This window comes from Orcinus orca, chromosome 6 (genome assembly GCF_937001465.1).
Source record: "Orcinus orca chromosome 6, mOrcOrc1.1, whole genome shotgun sequence".
Taxonomy (NCBI): Eukaryota; Metazoa; Chordata; class Mammalia; order Artiodactyla; family Delphinidae; genus Orcinus; species Orcinus orca.
In genome coordinates, this window is record NC_064564.1 from 17,968,865 (window position 1) to 17,992,125 (window position 23,261).

Genomic DNA, 23,261 nt, shown 5'->3' on the forward strand with positions numbered 1-23,261 from the left:
AAAAAATTTGGGGGAGACGTTGAACCAAGCAAGGACATAATCTAATTTGCCTGCTGTGGGATGGATAGACTGTAAAGACACAAGGGAAGATGCAGGAAGATCAGATGGTTGGAAGGCTGTTTCAGTAGTTCAGGCAAGACATGAAGGTAGTTGGGTCCAGGATGTTAGGGGTGGAGGTGGAAAAGAGGTTCTTGGCATATATTGAAGGTAGAAACAACTGGAGGGTAGTGTGGGCAGAAGGGGATTTACTGAGGGAGGCTTCCGGGCCCCTCAGTGTACTTTCATCAGCATATGTTTTTCAAAAGTTTGGTGGATCTATCTATCATCTATCGACCTATGTTTGTATTATTTAAGAGCCTGACTGTATAGGCTTCAGGCCCTAGAAACTCTGGCTCTTGCCTCTTTGTGTGAGATACCAGATGGGTCAAGGATAACCCTAAGAAGATAGGAATGGGTGATCCTGGGTCTGTTCGCCCATGTGCAGTAAAGCAATCTACTGAAACCGGGTCGTGGTGAAGGAAAGTGCAGCATCTATTGCAGGACACCAAGCAAGAAGTTCAGGACAGCTAGTGCTCAAAACACCTAAATTCCCCATGGATCGCATCAAAACATTTTTAAAAGGCCAAATGAGGGAGGGGCCTCCCAGGGTGTGTGATCAGCTCGTGCACAATTCTCTGATTGGTTGATTGATGGTGAGTTAACAGGGCGGTGGTTAACATCATCTATCTATCCTTAGGCCCCAGTAGGCCTGGGGGCTACGTGCTCTTGGTCATCAAGTAGTTAACTTCTTCCATTTGGTGTGGGTTTTAGCATCTGTAAAACAGCTCAGGAAATGTGCATCAGACACAATTATCTGGGTACTTCAGAGAGGAGCTATAGCGGGGGACCTGGGGGAGGGGTCTGTCCTGGGAAGGCCGGTTATACAACTACTAAATAGAGCTGCCATTTTCATGGTCATCTGTGATATCTGCCTGTCTTCACCTTTTATATCCAAGTTGTCCTGGATTGAAGTTTTCCTTTGATATTTCCTTAGGACTCACTTCACACCTTCCTCAACTCCAGGTGGACCGTTTGGAGCTCAAGTATTTTGCGCTGTGGAATAGGGGCATCACAAAGTTACTTCAGTTACCTGTATCTGAGAAAATTGGATGACCGATGTTCTGTAAGCCCTGGTGTATTTTAAATTTAATACCTGTCAGAGTGTTAATGCTCATTCAGTAGAGCTGGATTTCTACCAAAATGATTTCAGCTGCCTCACCCCTCCCCCGCAAAACACTCACACTCCACCCCGCCCCTGCCCCTACCCCAGCACCTTGAATTGGAGGCTGTTTGCAAAACTTAAGGTTTGAATTTGGTTGCTGGATATTTCAAGTGTGACAATAATTGCAATAAAAGGATTGGAGAAAAATGGAAATTTTTAGTTACAGCTTTCAGGATGTTTATTTTTCCTCTAAAGACTGAAGTCCACCCACTTTGTTATATCAGATGGTTAAATCCCAATTTGAAAGTCCATTTAAATCATAAAAGCAGAGCTATTCAAAGTCTTTTATTAAAATGTGGCTTAAAATTAGAGAGTCAACTAGATGGGTAGGTGGAATAACAGCAGGATTCCCAGAAATATCCTTTACTTTTTCCTCTGATATCTTTTCAGAAGAAACATTAAGCGTATTCCACAAGCAGGGATGTTCGGACTCCAAAACCCACACAAACACACTTAAGCACTCACAAGTGCTCTGTTAGAAGGTGCCTTGGAGAAAGAAATGAGGATAAATGAATTTGGAGACTAGTTTGACATGAATATTGTGACTCCCCCTGACAGTGCCTAAGAGAATAGATGGATGTGCAGACAACTGTCAAGAGCCTGGCTTCCGGGGCTTCCCTGGTGGCTCAGTGGATAGGAACCTGCCTGCCAATGCAGGGGACACATGTTCGATCCCTGGTCCAGGAGGATCCCACATGCCGCGGAGCAACTAAGCCCCTACGCCACAACTACTGAAGCCCGCGCACCCAGAGCCCGTGCTCTGCAACAAGAGAAGCCACCGCAATGAGAAGCCTGCGCACCACAACGAAGGGTAGCCCCCGCTCACAGAAAGCCCGTGCACGTCAATGAAGACCCAACGCAGCCAAAAATAAATAAATAAATAAATAAGTTTTTTTTTTTAAAAAAAAGAGCCTGGCTTCCTCCTTTGATTACCAGGTTTGTTTTGCCAAATCTGGCTGACTTAATTGCTTCTCTCAAAGAAGCTATGGATTCTGTTAAAATCTTTTTTTCCTAGACAGAGGAGGCTCATTCTTTGATCCTACATATGAGTGAATGTAGTTACTAGAACTATAATAAAAAGGGGGGGGGATATATTTGACTCTAAACACCACTTTGCCATCTTCTAAGGGCAAACGCTTTGGGACGGGGTAAGCCAGGGATGGGGTGATGCATGGTAATTTGGGACCCATGAGCTAAACTGGACAAAGGAACAGGTCTCTACAGGCCCAGAAACACCTTTTTCATATTCAGACTCACATCACTATCTATCCTCTGTTCCCAAATGCTTTGGTGAACGTCTCTGGGTCTGTCCTTGGCTCTGCTCTGTGGCTTTGGAGTTCCAGTTTCTCTGATGAATGGGGAGATGATGGCCAGGGTCTAAAGCTATTCACACCCTCATCCCCATCACGGTGAGACTGATGATTGGTGAGCACTTTCATAGCAGAAAGCTTTTAGCTTTGTTTCTAGAATGCTCTTCGCTGCAAATATCTAAATGTGCTCCAAGCCCCCCTTTGGGAGAAGTTGATGACATAGCAATTTGAAGTCATTAGTTTAATGAAAACTGGGTTGATCAATAGGGAAGAAAAAATGAAAACTACTTGACTTTTAAAGAAAAAACTATATTCATATATATCTTGAAAAACATATATATATGTTGAAAAATGATCTCCATAAAACTGTTTAAAACAAGAGACGATGAAAACTAAGAAGCAAAATGGAAAAATTAAGATGTAAACTTAAGTAAAAATAATTCAACTGTATATACCATAATATGATTGTAACTACATCAAATTATATATTTACATGGAAAATGATTGTAGAGAAAAATGGGGAAAAAAAGAACACTTTATTCAACCTTCTTCAGAACAAAATAAACAAAAGAAAACTACTTCGTTGTTGAGATTCCCTGGACTATGTATTATAGAAAAGCGGGAAGTTAAATGCCTACATTTGACTTTTATTGGGGGCAGGAGAGAAGTTTCACTCTGCAGCCCCTTCGTAAGAAGGACACTATTCTTCAGGTGACTCTCATATTCAGCAGACTTTTCTTTGAGGTCAGTTAAGAAGCAAATGTTTGATCCAGAATTTTTCTTTAGTACCAAACAGATTTTCCACGGTCACGAGCTGTAGTGTAACAACAGTAATTAACATGTATGGCCTGTGCCTGGTTACTATTCTAGTTCAACTTGTTTAATCCCCACACAACCTAATGAGGTAAATAGAACTGTTGTCATCCCCACCTTACAAATGTGAAAATTGTGGCTCACCACACGTTAGGGTATTGCCTACATAGTTAGTTAGTGGCAGGACTACATTCAAACCCCAGGCAGACTGGCTCCAGGGTCCAGGGTCTAAACCAAGGGTCAGTGAACTTTTATTGTAAAGGACCCATACATGTACTTTAGACTTTGCAGGCCTTATGGTTTCTGTTGCGACCACTCCACTCTGCAATTGTAGCAGAAAAGCAGCCATAGACAATACATAAAAAAATGAATGTGGGGCTTTCCTGGTGGCGCAGTGGTTGAGAGTCTGCCTGCCGATGCAGGGGACACGGGTTCGTGCCCCGGTCCGGGAAGATCCCACATGCCGCGGAGCGGCTGGGCCCGTGAGCCACGGCCGCTGAGCCTGCGCGTCCGGAGCCTGTGCTCCGCAACGGGAGAGGCCACCACAGTGAGAGGCCCGCGTACCGCAAAAAAAAAAAAAAAAAAAAGTGTGGCTGTGTGTCAGTAAAACTTTATTTGTAGGCTTGGCATTTGAATTTCATGTAATTTTCATATGTTATGAAATACTATTCCTCTCTTGATTTTTTCCAATTATTTAAAAACGTAAAAAACATTCTTGCAGACCGTACAAAAACAGGTGGTCGTCAGCTGGATTTGGCTTGAGGCCCATAGTTTGCCAACCCCTGCTCTACACTATGACTGCCACCCTTCGAAGTGCATGGGAAGGTGGGAGGGTGTGATGGGGGGGAGAGGTGTCGGGGAGGGGGCCTCCAGGAGAAGGACCGGGGAATGAAGGAGGCACCGATGTGGGACTTACCCACCAGAAGTCTGTTACATAAAGATTTGAGAGAAGCTTCTGGAAGAGAAGTCATTGGAAGAGAAGAACTCCAAGTAGCAACGGATGCCTTAGAAATCAGAGGATGGGGCACTTCTGAGAACAGTTGAGTATCTGTTTTGGGGAATTGTCTACTGGCCTAGCCCCTCTGAACTCTATTCTAAATGATGGAAACTATGAATTAAAAAAAAATAACTAAATCTGTGTAAGACAGTAGCACATAAACAACTGCTTTCGTACCCATTGAACAAGCAGACTTCTTAAGAGGGGAGGGAGGCAGGTTCATTGCAGCATATTCACAGTAGCCAAGATGTGAAAATGACCTAAGTGTCCATCGAGGGATGAATGGATAAAGAAGATGTGGTATATACATACAATGGAATATTATTCATCCATGAGAAAGAAGGAAATCCTGCCATTTGCAAAAACATTGAGGACCTTGAGGACACCATGCTAAGTAAAATAAGTCAGCCAGAAAGATAAATACTGTATGATCTACGAACTCATAGAAACAGAGAGTAGAATGGTGGTTGCCAGGAGCTGGTGGGATGCGGGGTAAGTGGGGGGTGGGTGGGGGAATGAGGAGATGTTGGTCAAAGGTTACAAACTTGCAGCTAGAAAATGGGTGAGTTCTGAAGATCTCATGTACGGGCATGATGACTATCGTTAACAATGCTATATTATACACTCGAAAGTCGCTAAGAGAGTAGATCTTAAATGTTTTCACCTAGACTAGGTAGAAAAGCGTATGGTAATTAATTATGTGATGCGATGAAGGTGTTAGCTATAGCTGTGGTGGTAATCATTTTGCAGTATATAAGTATTGAATCAACATGTTGTATACCTTAAGCTTATACAATGTTATGTGTTAATTATATCTCAATTAAGCTGGGGGGGAAAGAGTGGAGGGAGGCGTTCTCATAGCTGTCCTACTGGAAATGACAGTGCTGCCTGGCTGAAGTCATGGTGCTAGAAGGACATGTGAAAAAGTGTGAAAAGATTTGCAAGGCCTTGTAGATACTGGTGACACCACCTGGCAAAGGTCAGAGGAGAAAATAAAAGAAAACTGGCCAGAGTGTTATAAGGACTGAGATACATTCTGGGGTTTTCCATAAATACTTGAAGGGGGTCTTGTCAGGGAAGTGAGAGTGTTGAAACTATAGAGCCAGCACGAGATAGGTAATCTTTTTTTTCAGCTTACTGAGATATAATTGACATGTAATTGTACATATAAGGTGTAAAGTGTGATGATTTGATGCACATACACATTGTGAAATGATTCCCACAATAAGATGAGTTAACACCTCCAGCACTTCACGTGATTAACATTTGTGTGTATATGTGTGTGTGGTAAAACATTGAAGGTTTACTCTCAGCAACTTTCAAGTATATAACACATATAATACAGTATTGTTACCTGTAGTCACTATATTGTACATTAGATCTCCAGAACTTATTCATCTTATAACTGGAAGCTTGTGCCCTTTGACCAACTTCTCCCCATTTCCCACATCCCCCAGCTCCCGGCAACCACCGTTCTACTCTCTGTTTCTGTGAGTTCATTTTTGGTTTTTTTACGATTCCCCATATGAGTGAGATCATATAGTATTTGTCCTTCTCTCTCTGACATATCTCACTTGGCATGATGCCCTCAAGGCCCATCCATGTAGTCAGAAACGGCAGGATTTCCTTCTTTCTCATGGCTGAATAATATTCCATTGTCTATATACACCACATTTTCTTTATCTAGCCATCTGTTGATGGACACTTAGGTAATTTCCACACTTTGGCTATGGTGTATAATGCCGTAATCAATATGTGGAACGCACGTATCTCTTCGCTATCCAGTTTTCATTTCCTGCAGATATACACATGGGTAATATTTTTAACTGCTTTTATGTTCATGAGCTCACTGAGATTGGGACAGCTATCTGCTGTCTTCTACTGGTCCTTGGCCTCAGAATTCATGTTTTAGAATGTCAAATCTTTTTATCCTCTTGGGAGAATCTGCATTTAGCATAGAGTTGTTACTGCCACAATGAAAGTGACTCAAGGTTTTAGGGATTGTTCATTTGGAAGGTAAGATTTTAAATTTGGATATTTTGAAAGTTATTCTTTGAATCAAGCAAATATGTGCTTGCAAAGCCCATGAATGGTAGCTTAACAACAAACCTTTAATGTTAACTTGTAGGCAACATTATGGAAGTAGCTTTTCTTGTAGAGCCTTCAGTCACAGGGTATGGCTTCATCTCAGGATTCTTTTGCATCATATTTGGGCAATATTCCTGAAATCACTTCTTTTGCAATAACAAGTTATCTTTAAATGCTTTGCAGCAATCACCTGGCCCAGCTGGACCGGGAGGACAGCGCCCTGGGGTTCCTTACTTAACAGTTTCTTAGTCATGTTACTGTGGCATACTGTTCTTGTTTGTTTTTGGTTTTGGTTTTTTTTTGGCGGTATGCGGGCCTCTCACTATTGTGGGCTCTCCCGTTGCGGAGCACAGGCTCCGGACGCGCAGGCTCAGCGGCCATGGCTCACGGACCCAGCCGCTCCGCGGCATGTGGGATCCTCCTGGACCGGGGCACGAACCCGTGTCCCCTGCATCGGCAGGCGGACTCTCAACCACTGCGCCACCAGGGAAGCCCCGGCATACTGTTCTTATTTAAACAAGCCCTTCCCTCCATAAAATGATGCCTCAGGGTTTGTTTCTCAGAACGACTGAGACCACAGACGCAAAAGGTCTCTTAGGAGGAGAAATAAACTCACTTATGTTCTTTCTGGAGGCAAACTCCATTTAGAAATGATCTGACTGTTAAAGTCTGTCCTTATTAACTTTGGGCTTGGCCCACACTTCAAGTGCCAAGAGAGAGCTTGGCCCTGGGAATTGTATTTTTTTTTTTTAATAAATTTATTTATTTTATTTTTGGCTGCGTTGGGTCTTTGTTGCTGCACGCGGGCTTTCTCTAGTTTTGGTGAGCGGGGGCTACGCTTCGTTGCGGTGCGCGGGCTTCTCATTGCAGTAGCTTCTTTCGTTGCAGAGCACGGCCTCTAGGCACGCGGGCTTCAGTAGTTGTGGCACGTGGGCTCAGTAGTTGTGGCTCAGTAGTTGTGGCGCATGGGCTTAGTTGCTCCGTGGCATGTGAGATCTTCCGGACCAGGGAAGTGTCCCCTGCATTGGCAGGCGGATTCTTAACCACTGCACCTCCAGGGAAGTCCGGAATTGTGTTTTGATTTCTCCTGTAATTTGCAAAAAAGACCTCACTTGACTTCCTATTTTTAAAATTGTCGTTGTAATTCATGGTCTGGGTACAAATGTTAGAATTCTTCGGAATGGTGTATTATTTGAAGATAGGAAAGTCTTGTTTACCTAGAATGTGAACAACAGGAAAATTAAAATGGCCATATATTTTACTTAATGTTCTGTAAGCCATTTGAAGTAGAAGTATACTGATAAAAGGAATGGATCTGGAGTGAATCTAGTCAAGAGTAAAAGAAAAATGTAAATACTGTACACACAGTTAGGAATACGAAAGGATACAGGACCACAGTTGTAGAAAAGCAAATTTATAAGAGACTATGCTGTATAGTTCTTAATTAATAAACTGTGAGAGTCACAATGAAAGACAGAATTCACTAGGAAAATGTAGGTGAACGAAATTGAGCCAAGAAGTAGAAAATCTGAGCTGACCAAACAGCATAGAAGGCGTGGAAAATATGGTCCAAATATTACATCTAAAAAATGTGCCAGCTCTAATATAAAGGCATATACTTCTGTATACTAAAAGAATAGATCAGTTGAATGTAATATTAACTATTCCATAGAAAAAGATGTAATGCTTCCTAATTTATTTTATGAAACAACACAACCCTGGCAGAAAAACTCGTTAAAATGTACAAGAAAAAATATAAATGCAAACTTACATTTGTACAAAAACAGCTATAAATAGAGATGCAAAATAAAATATGAGTGAATCTCATTATGCGCTCAATGAAAAGAACAATGCAGAATGACAAGTTTTATTCTAAAAGTAGAAGGGTGGTTCAGTAGTGGGAGATTTAGCAACAGAATTTATCTCATCAAAAGGTCTCATGGTGGGGAGGGATAAATTGGGAGATTGGAATTGACATATACACACTACTGTATATTAAATAGATAACTAATAAGGACCTACTGTATAGCGCAGGGAGCTCTACTCAATACTCTGTAATGGCCTATATGGGAAAAGAATCTATTTATTTATTTATTTTCTTCTATTTATTTATTTATTTTTTGAGGCCCGCAAAGCTCATCTTTGTGCTGCGTGGGCTTCTCTCTAGCTGTGGTGTGCAGGTTTTCTCTCTCTAGTTTGGCACGCGGGCTCCAGGGCGCGTGGGCTCTCTCCTGGAGGCGTGTGAGCTCAGTAGTTGTGGCGCATGGGCTTAGTTGCCCCACGACACGTGGGATCTTAGTTCCCCGACAGAGAATTGAACCCACATCCCCTGCACTGGAAGGCAGATTCTTTACCACTGGACCACCAGGGAAGTCCCCGAAAGAATCTGAAAAAGAGTAGATATATGTACATATAAAACCAATTCACTTTGCTGTACACCTGAAACTAACACAGCATTGTCAATCAACTATACTCCAATAAGAATTTAAAAAAATAAAGGTCTCAGAGAAAAACCAAATGATCATCCGGATAGATGTGCAAAAGTATTTGATCAAATTAACATTCATTCTTGATCCAAACTCTTAGTCAACTAAGAATAGGATATACATCCTTAATTTGATGAAGAATATATATTGGAAACCAGCAGCTTGCATCACACTGAAGTGCAAATTGTCATGTAATCCCACTCACCAGAAATAAGAAATTAAGGCCTCCAACACCATCATTAGATCAGTATTCAGGATTGCTCTGTCCAACGCAGGGAAATGTGAGACAGGAACCGAGGACACCAAATTGTCATTATTTGCTAGTAGCGTAACTGGCTAACAGAATCAACAGTGAATATTTTCAAATAAACCTGAATTTTATCATAACTGTTCTCTCTTGTTTTGATGTTCACGTGAGGGGACCTCATGGGCAAAAAAAAAAAAAAATAGGGCCATTTCATGAAATTTACTACTTGACTATAACACGCGTGACATTTCAGTTTCTACAAAGTTTAGTTTTCTCCTTAAACTTATGTCTTTAAACACAGAAGAGAATTTAGGTTTAAAGTGATTTCACTTGTTACAGAGAAGCTTAAATAGGTCAACCCAATTACTGTTATTTTGTCACTAGTGTATGCTCTTGGAGGGAATGAGCCTTTCAGTGGGCTGCAGGACGTCACTGTGAATTCCTCCCTCAAAGCTGGTGTCACTGTTCCCTTAAAAGGCATTAGCAGGACCCTCAGAGCTCACCTCCCAGCCCGGTGTGAGCTGACAGCTCCGCCCTTGTGGTCGATCTTTCTTAATACCACCATTTGTGCTCTGACCACAGAATTATGGTTGCAAACGAGACTCTGGGGTGTGGTTGCACGAATATGTTTTGCACAGAGCCTGTGTTTGCCTTCGGTTGGCTCTGAGTGAGCATCTTGCTGTGAGGGACTGAGTTAACTCTTAGAGGGTCTCTGAACTCTGTAATTCAAGGGAGCCCGGGGCCATGTCACAGTTCAAGCCTGATGCAACCTAATAAAGTCAGACCTGTGGCTTCCTAGCTGGGCTAGAGAATGACCTGCCGTTAGTTGCAATGGCAGCAACATAGGAAATTACATACACCAAGATATTGTGACAGCAATGCAAATTGAATTGGAAAATATAATGATCATTGCTGCTGAATGACCCATGAGCGTACCCATCAAGCAATTTAAAAATGATTTCAGAATCATTGGTACGCTCAAAGTCTTTTCTTCAAACATTCCTTCTAATAAATGCATATCCTATGGTATTCTGGAAAAGGGGGCTTGAACTTTTCTTAGGATTAAAGGAGACCACAGATGTAAAATATTCTTATTTCAATGCCCATAGGAAACAATACAGTCAAACTTAGAGAACGAATTAGAAAGAGGGCAAAACTTCAAAATAAATTTTAAAAATTTCATGAAATCAGCCCACGGCAATTTGTGTCTGCATTAAAAATACTAGGGTTTCACTGGTGGAGCAGTGGTTAAGAATCTGCTTGCCAGTGCAGGGGACATAGGTTCGAGCCCTGGTGCAGGAAGACCCCACATGCTGCCGAGCAACTAAGCCTGTGCGCCACAACTACTGAGCCCTTGTGCGTAGAGCCTGTGCTCCGCAACAAGAGAAGCCACCACAGTGAGAAGCCCGTGCACTGCAATGAAGACCCAATGCAGCCAAAAAAAAATGCACAAAACAAAACAAAACCAAAAAAAACTAAAAATAGAAATAATTTACTTTGCTATGCTACTGAATAGCCTACTAAACCATAGAGGGATAACAAAAATTAAAAGATCAAGGGGGAAATGCTCCTATTTCTGGAAAAGAAAGCTGAAAATGAATGCTTAAAAAAAAAAAAAAAAAATCAGGGGACATGTAGTCCCAGATAAATATGGTACTAGTGCCACCTGCTGTTTTAAGTATAAATTGCAGCTACACAATAGCTGATCTGTTGTGAATATTCAGAATTTTTTAAAAACCTGCTCTCTTATGGCAGGAACAGGGGTTTTATGTTGCTTTCAATATTACCAGTTACCCAAATCTTACTAAGCTCTAAGAGTAACTGTGATAAGAGATTTACATAGACCCTCTCATTTACTTGCTGTAGTAACTCTACCAGGTAAGTAGTATTTTTATCCCCATTTATATAGGTGAACAAAATAGAGCTTGAGAGTCACTAAGGAACTTATCCAAGGTCAGGTACGGCGTGAGTGGCAGAGGCAAAGTTAGAACTTAGACTATCTGATCAGAAGCTAACCTTAAGGTCGTTATTCTGCCTTTTTATCCTATGTTGCTTTGTATTGGGAGCTCCCTTTTGGGAGATCTTTCGGAATATGTTTCCATCACTTCAGCCTTGGTTTACCAACTTCAAAAGGGTTCATACAGAGAAATGAATTATTATAAAACATGATTAGAGCAAAGAAGAGGGTCTTTTCCACTTTCATAAAAAAATGCTTATCAAATTTCAGACCTTTGTATGCCTTTGTGCAAATTTGCTGTCTGACACTAATAACTTGTACATTTTCAGAGTACCACAGTTTAGCTATAGGAAGATGGGCCAGATTTTCCCTGAAAGGAGCCCCTTAGACTGAGGATTCCACAACCATTGTACTTCTATCAGGAGGACAAGCATGGCTTTTGGTCCTTATTCTGTATATACGGCTTATTATTATCAAACCTTCTTTGGTTATTGTATGCAGATGCTAAGAACACTTAGCACTATCTTCTAACAGATTCCAGAGTTTGTGGCTAAATATAATGTATTTTGTGTCCAAGTTTTAAAAACATAAAGCAGAGAGGGATGAAGCAAATGGAAAAGTATAGCAGTGGATGGAGTCCAGTAAGCAGAGGGCAAAAGTGGAGGGAGACACCGGCAGGGTAGCAAATCCAGCGAGAGGAAAGAAGCAAAATCAGAAGACTGTACCCAGGAGCCAGTTGCTGGAAGAGTGGAAGTTGGAGATCCAGTCCCAGCACATACCCACAAGCAGCACAGACAGCTGGAGTGATGCAGAGTCCAGGCTGATTAGAGGCAAGCGCTGGGGACTCCATGACAGCGTGTGTTGCTTCTTAGGAGAACATCTCTGAAACCAGATACTATTAGTGTTCTCCTTAAAAAAAAAAAACAACTCCCCTATAATTCTCAATATATAAACTTTTCAAAATAGATAAAATAATAAAACATCTATTTTTAATATTTATTACATTTTTTCTTTTCCATTAGAGTTTATTACAAGATACTGACTATAGTGCCGTGTGCTGTACAGTAGGACCTTGTTGTTTATCTAATTTATCCCTTCCCCTCTCCTTTCCCATTAGGTAATCATAAGTCTGTTTTCTATGTCTGTGAGTCTGTTTCTGTTTTGTAAATAACTTCATTAATATTTATGACATTTTAAACTCACACATTTAAAATCACATTATCTAAAAATATATTAACTAGAAATATTGCTTTGATCCATTTCCACTTTACCTGAAACAATATTCAAACTCTAAATCAATGTCTCTGTTACTACTAGAGCCTCTTTGGAAGACAATTTGTCATAAAATTCAGCTGTAAAGGATTGAATAAAGCTTTATTCACTGTCTTTGTGTGAGAAGGACTGAGCTAGCTATGTACTGTGAGTAACCAAGGATCTGCCTCAATCCACCTCCTCTGCTCTGCAGATTTGGCACTGGCAGCATTTAATTCAATCCACCCGTAAAGAGTTGAAAACCTCAGTAGCTCAGTTCCAATCTGATCAAGCATGGTGTACCCAAAAGCTATGGCTTAGTTACCTAGTTACAATTTAGATTGGCATCTCAAAGCTGTGTAACTGATTCCTGGGCCAGCATCCACTTTTCACCTAGAGAATTTTGCTTCTTATGTGTGTGTGTGTGTGTGTGTGTGTGTGTGTGTATAAAAACACATAAAATTTACAGACCCACAGATATAGAGGACAAACTAGTGGTTACCAGTAGGGAGAGGAAAGCAGGGGGAGGGGCAAGATGGGGGTAAGCGATTAAGAGGTACAAACTACTCTGTATGAAAGAAATAAGCTACAAGGATGTATTGCGCAGCACAGAGAATACAGCCAATATTTTAGAATAACTTTAAATGGAGTATAATCTAAAAAATTTTGAATCACTATGTTGTACAACTGAAACTAATATAACATTGTACAGCAACTGTATCTCAGTTAAAAAAAAAAAAAAACACACATGAAATTTACCATCTTAATCATTTTAAAAGGCCAGTTCAGTCTCATGAAGTTTATTTAGGCTGTTGTGCAACAAATCTCTTGAACTTTCTCTTCTTGCAAAACTGAAACTGTATACCCATTAAAACAAATCCCTCCTCCCTCCTGTCTTTGGTAACCACCTTTCTACTTTCTGTTTCTGTGGCTTTGACTACCTTACATATGTCCTAAGAGTGGAATCACACAGTGTTTGTCTTTCTGTGTCCCAGCAGTCTAGGGAGTGTTGATGGAAACCGAGGCAGAAGGATGGTCAGAAGCTAAATGTCTCAGGAAACAGAGCACGTGGGAGAATTCTATGCTTCCATGCTTCACTGCCTGTAAATCTCACTTGGAAAAAATAATGTACCTTTCATCATGCCCTCTTTGGTTTATAGAAAGGCAATCTTGTAACAAAGGGCTGGGTCTTTTCTTCAATGATCCAGCTATGTTCTGTAGCTCAGATCTCCAGTGTCCTTGTGTATATCTCTCAGAGATTTTTGTGAGTCATCACCATCTACTTCCAGCCTGGAGACATATGTGTTTTGTCAAATTCCACAAAAGGAGGCATGCTGGAGGGGAAGAAAGAGCATAGATTCTGAAGTCTAGACCTTATGGACACTAATTTTAGTCCATTGCTTTTAAACTTGGGTAAATCATTTAAATTCTTTAAATTTCAGCTCTCTTGTCAAATGAGGATGGTAATACAAACTACAATTTTTTGGTGAGGATTTAATGAGCGCGATTGTAACAATTTTAAAAAAGTGTTATATAAACATTGACTACGTTTGTTTTAATATCAGTATAATAGCATTTCTTGCCAATTTCTGTTTCAACTTGTCTCTTAGCTGCTTCTTTTCTCTTTCTAACTCCGAGGAGAGCAAGTTTTCTTTATCAGATCCCTTTCAGAGTTCTGAAAAGTAAATTCTCTTTTCTCCATAATGAAAAAAAAAATGCCTGCGTCCTCCTCGGGGTTTGCAGTTACTTTGAATACAGACATAGTTACTCAAGATTTATCAACTCGTGAAAACGTTTGTGGGTGTGTCAGAGATTGCTACTTTTCCCTGGGTATCCATTCTCCATAATCCTTTAATAACAGAACTTCCAATTTTTAGCTGGACGCGTAGCAGCCTAGAATAAAGATGAATATTTCTCAGCCTCCATTGTGGCTAGCTATGGTTAGGTGCTGAGTTCTGGCCAATTGAAATTGTATCAACCTACACATTTTTTAAGCAAAAAAGTTAATACAGGCAATTAACCTTTCTCAAAGCAATTGGGGGAGGAGATTGCAGGAGGCAGCCTTAGGAGCTGCCGAGTTCCAAAACACTTTGTCATTGCTTCAATCCATCTGGTAGCATGAAGGAGAAGCCAAGCAATGATCCTGGTCGCCTGATGATTATGGAGTTATCAAATCGGACCCTTTGAGGCATGGTTTATGGACAAGTGAAGTAAAGTTCTTTCTTGTTTACGTCACTGTTGCTTTGGATTTTCTGTCACTCAGGATGGAACGAGATCCCAACTGATTCAGGCTGATCGTGATCGTAATTATTACTCACTTAGTATTTTTGCACATAGTACTACTTTAAAAAATCCATACCGGGCCTCCCTGGTGGCGCAGTGGTTGAGAGTCCGCCTGCCGATGCAGCGGACGCGGGTTCGTGCCCCGGTCCGGGAGGATCCCACATGCCGCGGAGCGGCTGGGCCCGTGAGCCATGGCCGCTGAGCCTGCGCGTCCGGAGCCTGTGCTCTGCAACAGGAGAGGCCACAGCAGTGAGAGGCCCGCGTACCGCAAAAAAAAAAATCCACACCACACGTGGTGATCTGTGCCTAGCACATCCGAAAACATAGAAAGGGTTCATGTGTTAATGTGGTAGAGACAGCTGGCTTAACTAAGAAGCAGAAATCACTTGAATATTTAAACAGAGCTGCCAATCCCAGGTACTGGTTACACAGGGAATGGAAGAGCCCAACAGAAGGACAATGAACTAAACTAGAGATTATCAACAGCTGCTACCGCTGCTGGGGTAAAGGGACTGAGGCAGGCGGTGGTACAGACTGTATTATTGTTTCCGTTTTTATTCACTGCTCTCCCAGGAAGAGGGCCATCCATCCACCCTGCCTCGTTGATATGTGATTTGCTTTGGCTAATAAACGTGAGCAGAAGCGACATAGACTACTTCCAGGAAGAATCACATGACACGAGTAAGACGACAGACGCGCACAAGGTTTCTAAGAGGTAGGCAGCTTGGTAAAGGAGGAAGCCCTGGGCTTGGAGTCAGGACATCTGCTTTCAATTCCTGGCTCTGCCACTTACTATCTAATCGGCCTTGGGCCAGTCACTGAGGTTTACTCAATGTCAATTTCTTCACTGGAGGAATGGGCTCAATCATGGATTTATAATGGTCTCTCAGCATCCTTTCATCTTGCTGTAATATACCCTGGATCAACCATACATTAACAATTCCTTAAAGGAGAACTTCTTGTCCCTAGATCGAGTACTTTTCTTTCCTGTACGTGTCACTTCGACTAAACATTATTCTTGTCCCGGTACTTACTTACCAAGTGGGATTTTTATTTTTACTCCTAAGAATGAATATTTCCTCCATGAACTAAAGCAGTGCAAAGTCTACTCATTCCAGTTTTTAATAGAACAATTCCATTAGCTGGAAACAAGAGTGTCGGTTTCAGGAGCGACTTAGCAGGTGCAGGAAAAGCATAACACTTAAGGGCCTTGGAGAAATGCAGATCCTTTCAAGTGGTGTTAAGTGTTTTGATGGAGAAATTTTCAAAATGCAGCTGTAATGCACACTTTAAGTCCCTGGCCCCCACTCCAACCACATTTCAAAGTTGCCAGTTGGACTTGTCACCTGCCCTGTCACCACCTTCTTTTCCTATTCTTCAGTGGGAGAAAGATCTTATTTCACTTGAGTTCTACCAACAGGATTTCCTGAGCTAGGATGACCAAGGCCATCTCTGGGAGTTTTAAATCTTACACACCATTGTGATAAAAGTTGGGGTTGGTGGGACTTCCCTGGCGCTCCAGTGGTTAGGACTCCGCAATTTCCCTGCCAAGGGCCTGGGTTCAATCCCTGGTCGGGGAACTAAGATCCCATAAGCCATGCGGCAAGGCCAAAAAAAAAAAAATTGTGCAAAAAAAATGGGGTTGACAGTGAGGAGTGCCTTTCTGAATGAGCAGCTGTAAGACCAAGAGTTGTGGTGCTTTCCAAATCACCATATCAGTGTAAGTTAGTGATGTGCTTCGAAGTCATCCTGTTAGGTACTTCTTCTAAAGGGTAAAGTCCTGGCATTGGGGGTGGGGGGAAGACCACTCAGAAGAAAGGTAGAGTGGAGTGGAACCCTGGTAAAAGAAGGGAGGCCTCCTACCTGCCTGGTTGAAACAGCCTACGTCCCATCTCTCCTAGGCACTGTCCTGTGATCTCGTACCTAACCTTTTGACCGGTGGCCACACTGACTTCCAAACAAATGGCCATGAGCAGGGCAGGTGGGGGCATCCCTCCATCACCCTCTAACAGGGCCTAGCTTTGTCCTTATGCGTGGCCCTAGGCTTGTTCTCCGTGCTAGCCTTCTGGGTCAGCTGCAGATGGGTAGGATGGTAGAAAGCTTCTTCCAGGTTGAGTGTTTCGGGACAGAACAGTGTCTGATAATCCAGTGTTTGGGCTTCCATGAAAATGGATCTTCCACAGTTTTCCTGGCCTAGCTAGACTTCCCAAACTAATACATACAAAATGAGAACATGGCCTTCCCTACCTTCCCCAGGGAAAAAGGGTGGGACTTGATTCCATTTGTCACATTTTCTCCACTGACAGCCTATGTGATTGTTGCCATTTCTTCTAATTTTTAAAAGTAGTACAGTAAGTCCCCTACATACAAACGAGTTCTGTTCCGAGAGCACGTTCGTAAGTCCAGTTTGTTTGTAAGTCCAACAAAGTTAGCACAGGTACCCAACTAACACAATCAGCTATATAGTACCATACTGTAATACGTTTATAATACTCTTCACACAAATGATACATAGAAAAACAAACACAAAAAATAAAGAAACATATTTAATCTTACAGTGCAGTACCTGGGAAAGTACAGTAGTGCAGTACAACAGCCGGCATCCAGGGGCTGGCATGGAGTGAACAGGCAAGAAGAGTTACTGACTGGAGGAGGGAGAGGAGGTGGGAGATGGTAGAGCTGAAGGATGGTCAGCGACAGGAGAGGGAGGGCAGGCTGCAATGTCACTCACGCCTGACGTTGATGGCGTAGGTTCTGGTTCCTTGCTGGATTCAATTCTATCTACCCTCTTGAAAAAACGATCTAGTGATGTCTGGGTAGTAGCTCTTTTCTTCTCATCATAGATGACATGGTAGCACTGGATTGCATTCTGCACGGCTGCTGCTACCTTCGCGTACCGTTCTGTTTGCGGTACACATTCTAAGTCCTGTGCCTTAAAAACCAGCAGTGCCTCCTCAAATAAAGAAAATCCCCTTGCCATTTCCTGTGTTGGGAATCGCTTCAGTTCCTCGGTTACTTCTTCTTCCTCTTGTCTCTCTTTGTCCTTTCTCTGGGCCTCCAATTCCATCAGGTCTTCATTAGTAAGCTCCTCATGTTACACAGCAAGGAGTTCAGTGAAGTCGTCCTCTTGCAGATCTAGCTTGAAATAAAGATACTGTACTACTGTACCCTATACAGTACTGTACAGGAAAGTACACAAAAGCACAACCAGTCGTAGAAGATGCACACACGTGACAATGTACACCAAACACGTAAACTAACTTACGTGATTGGACATGTGAATGCAAGTTCTCAACTTGAAGGTTCGTATGTAGGGGACTTACCGTACAAGTAATACATGCATCGTGTATTCACGCTGCAACAAATTACCGCAAATTTTAGTGGCTTAAGACAACACATCTCTATTATCTTCCAGTTCTGCAGGTCAGAAGTTCAAAATGAGTCTTAAGGGTTAAATCAATGTATTGGGATAACTGTGTTCCTTCTGTAGCTGTAGGGGAGAATCCTTTCCCCTGCATTTCCCAGCTTCTAGAAGCCACCTGCATTCATTGGCTCCTGGCCCCTTCCCCCATCTTCAAAGTGTATCACTTCAACCTGTGCTTCCATCGTCATATCTCCTCTCTGCCTCTTACCCTCTGCCTCCCTCTTATAAGGACCCTTGTGATTACATTGTGCTCATCCTGATTAAGGAGGATAATCGCCCCATCTCAAGAGCCTTAACTTAATCATATCTGCAAAGTCACTTTTGCCGTTAAGGTCACCACTCACAGCTTCCAAGGATTAGGAAATGAACATTTTGAGGATCATTGTTCTACCTAAGACACATAAGAAAAAAAATAAATAAATAGTAAAAATAAAAAGTAAAATACCCCCCCAGATAATTTTAACTGTTCCTATTATTATTTCATCTGCTTGTTTGCTACCGAACTCTAAATAACATGCTTATATATTTCTATTTTTTGATTTATCAACTTTAAAAATGTCTATTGACTCCCTGAATTCAACACTCTCACCTCCCTTCTCTTGCCTCTCGACACTCCCTCACCCCTCCAATTTAGTTATACATTAACTGACTTTGACTTTATTTATTTAAAAAATTTATTTATTTTTGGTTGCATTGGGTCTTCGTTGCTGCGCGGTGTGTGGGCTTCTCACTGCAGTGGCTTCTCTTGTTGTGGAGCACGGGCTCTAGGTGCTCGGCCTTAAGTAGTTGTGGCTCACAGGCTTACTTGCTCCGCGGCATATGGGATCTTCCCGGACCGGGGCACGAACCCGTGTCCCCTGCATCGGCAGGCAGACTCTCAACCACTGCGCCACCAGGGAAGTCCCGATTTTTATATTTTTAATTGAAGAGTTAAAAATATTTATGTAGTCAATTTATCAATCTTTTCTTTTATGGCTTCTGAATTTTGAGTTTTCCTTAGGAAAAAAATCTTCCCTGCTCTAAAGTTTTAAAAGAATTTACCCATGTTTTCTTTTATATTTTTATTTTTTTCTTGTAAATATTTGATCCATTGGGAATTTAGTCTGGTGTACAGTGTGAGCTTTTTGTACAACTTTTCCCTTTCCAAATCTCTTCTTAGTTGTCTGAATACCATTTACTGATATGAGATTTACCTTTATCACATACTAAATTCCCATATATATTTTGGTTAATGTCTGGACTTTCCATTCTGTTGTGTTTATTCATTCATGTCTCAATAGCAAACTATTTTAACTTTTGTCATTTCAATAATACATTGCAATATTTAGTAGGACAATTCAATGTTCATTTTTTCTTTTTAATTTCAAAAATGTCCTGGCTCTTGCTTTTTTTTTTGGCCACACCAAGCAACTTGCAGGATGTGGGAGCTTAATTCCCCTGGCTCTTGCTTTCTTATTTACATATATACAGTTGAGAATCTGCTTCTCCCAGAGATCTAATATACATAAACAGATGTTTTCATTTTTACTCACTACATTCTCTTTCTTTAGGACTTAGACATTTTAATGTAGTCCTTCCCTTTGATGATAAGGTTTCGTCACAAACCCAAACTTACACACCTCTCTTTTTTCCCTATGATGAGTGTATCCTAAGAGACTCCTTGGACTCTAACATGACCCACTTCTGCCAGGGACCCTGCATCCTCCAATCCGAATTCTATGATTGTCTCAGTTCAGGCTTGAGCTGGACCTTGATGACATAGTCATTCACGCTTTCAGTATTTGTTAGCGCCTTCTCAAATATCCAGGAATAGTATGAATTAAATAAGAAATGAATAGCCCTAAAAGAAGAAGATTATGAAACTTTTCAGAAGGAAATATTCCAGTAATTAAAACTCTGTGACACTAGTGAAGACTAATGGAATAAAATATGAGACCTAGAAAAAGACCAACTATATAGGAGAACTTGGTTTATGAAATGATGACATTTCAAATCAGATGAGGAAATATATTCAAAAACGGTAGTATTGGGATACAGTCTGAGCCATTTCAACAAAGTCCCAGAAATACAGTTGCCACTCCATGTGTGGTCTGCACACTGTGGTCCATGATGAGGTAGGTTCTGAAACTGTGTAAGCATTTAGAAACTTTCATAGAAATTTGACCTTGCTGTCACCTGCAAGTGCATGACGGTCTCACTCAACAGAGTGCATTGCAGTATGGATGTTGAGAACACAGGTGTGGTGAAGGTCATGTGACATCTTCGGCGTACTAGTCACGGGCAGTAGGACCCTGTTACAGCGTGTGATATTTTAATTTCAGTTTGAGAAAATGTCATGATTTAAAAACTTTTCAAAACATTAGTAATTATTGATAGTTATAATACTATTTTAAAAATTCATAATTATTTTATTTCTTAACCCAGCCTGTGTGTGTGTGTGTGTGTGTGTGTGTGTGTGTGTGTGTGTGTGTGTGTGTTAAAAGGAACTTTCTTGGGTGTTCGGGGTTCAGATGAGGTCCATGAGGATATCATCTTCCATGACGCTGGGCTGCAGGCCTGGCTGGGGGACTGGGCCCCAGGGAACCCTGCTGAGCAGCCTCTGACCTGGCAGTGGAGCCCTGGGGGGAGGCTGCGCAGGCCAGGACTGGATGGGCGGCTGGTGCGGTGGGGACAGCAGTGCAGGGGCCCCTGGTGGCTGGAGGTGGTGGAGAGAGGCCTGAGGCGGGGGGACCCCAGTCTAGGGCGGTGGCGGGTTGAAGAGGAGGCTCCGCAGTTGGGGGTCGGTCCCGGGGTTCTGAGGCCGATGGGTGGGTCCAGGAGGGGGTGAGCGGGGGGCTGCTCCAGGAGGGCCTTGTGGGGCGCCTGGGCAGTCCCCTGAGGCTGGGGCTGCAGCAGCCAGAGCTGCTGCTCTAGCTTCTGCTGCTGGAGTTGCTTGTGGTTGGTGATGACCTCCCAGATGCCGCTGACAAAGTGTCTCTGGTCTTAGGGGATGAGGCCCGTGAAGACCTTCCTGAATGAGTACGGCAGCATGAGCACACGCACCTTGCAGGGGGCCGCGTGGGGAAGCGCACACAGCCAGCGAAGCCGTTGCCCAGGATGTGGTAGAGACCTCGGAGGGAGACCAGGTCCTTGTTGGTGAAGTGGAAATGGACCATCCCTGAGTCCCACAAAGGGCGCAGGGTGCTCAGCAGCTGCTGGGGGATGGGCTTCATGATCAGCGCTGTCCTCTTTTCAGCTTCTCGCCATGACTCAGGTAGACCTGAGAAGGCAGTGACCGACTCAGCTTGGTGTTGGCGTCACAGAGGTAGGTTTGGGCTTCTCCTGCCACTCGGGGACCCCGCTCCAGGCCAGGAGTATGTTGGAGACTGACTGCTGCCCGCCGAGGGCCAGGGTCCCGAGCTGGGCCGGAGAACCGTGCCCGCCCTGAACAGTGCCCCGGGCTGCCCAGTTGGGGGGCCAGGACCGGGCCAGGGGCCACAGTGGAGACCAGGCTGGGCTGGGAAGGGGGGAGGCCCGGGCCTGGCTGTAGGGGGGGACCCACTCCTAGAGAGGCTTGCTGAAGAGGGTTGATGGGCGCCACGAGGGCCCAGCCCAGCCTTCGGGTTCTTGGCGGCCTCCACGGCGCTCTGGGCAGCCACCTGAGCTGCACTCAGAGGACCTGGTACTGCGGGGGGACAGAGGGCAGAGGCTGCTGGGGGGCTGCCAAGAGCGGGGCGCCCGAGGGAGGATCTAGAGGCAGGGGCACGGGCGGCTTTGGCTGGAGGGGGCCTGGGTTCGAGCCACCCCCGACGGGCAGCACAAGCCCCCGCACCAGCACCATGTGCCTCGGGTCCTGGCTCACGTCTGTTGGTGGCTGCAGTGGCTCCAGCCTGGTGGGAGGAGCCGCCTTCTCGAACAGAAGCTGCAGGGCAGGCAGCTTCCAGGGCAACACGATGGAGAAGTAGACTCCTCACTCCCCAGCCTTCTGCACGAGGGTCTCCGTCGTGCACCCGGAGTATGTGTTGCCCTCGACAGCAGGCAGCAGGTAGGGGGGCGAGTTACAGTAAGGAGGCAGAGTCGGCGTGTCTGGCCAGTCTACTCGGGCATCTTCTTGAAGTCATCGAACAGCTGCAGAGCCCTGCTGACGCCTTCAGCGATGAGGCTGCAGCTCGGGCCCCGCCCACCCCCACCCCGCCATGAACTTCACGCCATCGAGCCAGATGACAAACCCATAGGCGCTGCTGGTGGGAGCGTGATATTGTACTTAGGACTCGGGAGCGCACTCCACTCTGTTGAACACCACGAGGCTGTACTGGGTCCCCGCATAGTCTCCCCCGAAGTCCGTCTCGGCAGCAGGACCACCATTAAAATACTTGATGGCCAGGAGCAGGTATGCTTGCGGAGGCCCTCGAAGAAGGGCCCCAGGTTGGCTGTGCCCTCAATCGCAAACACCACGTCAGCTACGAGGCCCTCGGCCCAGCCGCCAAGCCAGTTTGAAATTCATAGTTTAACATTATTAGCCCAATGAAATACATTTTTTTTTTTTTTGCGGTACGCGGGCCTCTCACTGCTGTGGCCTCTCCCGTTGCGGAGCACAGGCTCCGGACGCGCAGGCTCGGCGGCCATGGCTCACGGGCCCAGCCGCTCCGCAGCATGTGGGATCTTCCTGGACTGGGGCACGAACCGGTGTCCCCTGCATCTGCAGGCGGACTCTCAACCACTGTGCCACCAGGGAAGCCCAGAAAAACATTTTTTTATGGTTTATGTTTTTTGTGTCCTAAAACAACATTGCCTACCTCAAAGTTTTAAAGATTGTCGACTTAGGTTCTTTCCTAAAAGCTTTGCAATTTTTTGTTTTTTCATTTAGATTTATGATACACTTCTAATTTTTGTGATGTGTGAGGTAAGGATTAATGTTCAGTTTTTAAAAATTCAGATATCCTGTCGTCCATCACTATTTGTAGAAAAGACTTTCCCTTCTCTGTTGAATTACCTTGGCATGTTTGTGGAAAATAAACTTACCGTAGATAAGTGGTTCTACTTCTGGAGTCACTTTCCTGTTCCAGTCATCTTTACGTGGATTCTTTTACCAAAACCATGTTGTCTTAATTATTGTAGCTTTATAGTAAATCATGAAATCAGATCGTTTTCTCCACCTTCACTCT

General features: G+C 43.5%; 1 pseudogene; it reads right to left on the bottom strand.

Annotated features, from left to right (window-relative positions):
• Positions 1-20,615: 20,615 nt before the first annotated feature.
• On the bottom strand, positions 20,616-23,195 carry LOC101273771 (mediator of RNA polymerase II transcription subunit 25-like; annotated as a pseudogene).
• Positions 23,196-23,261: the final 66 nt, after the last annotated feature.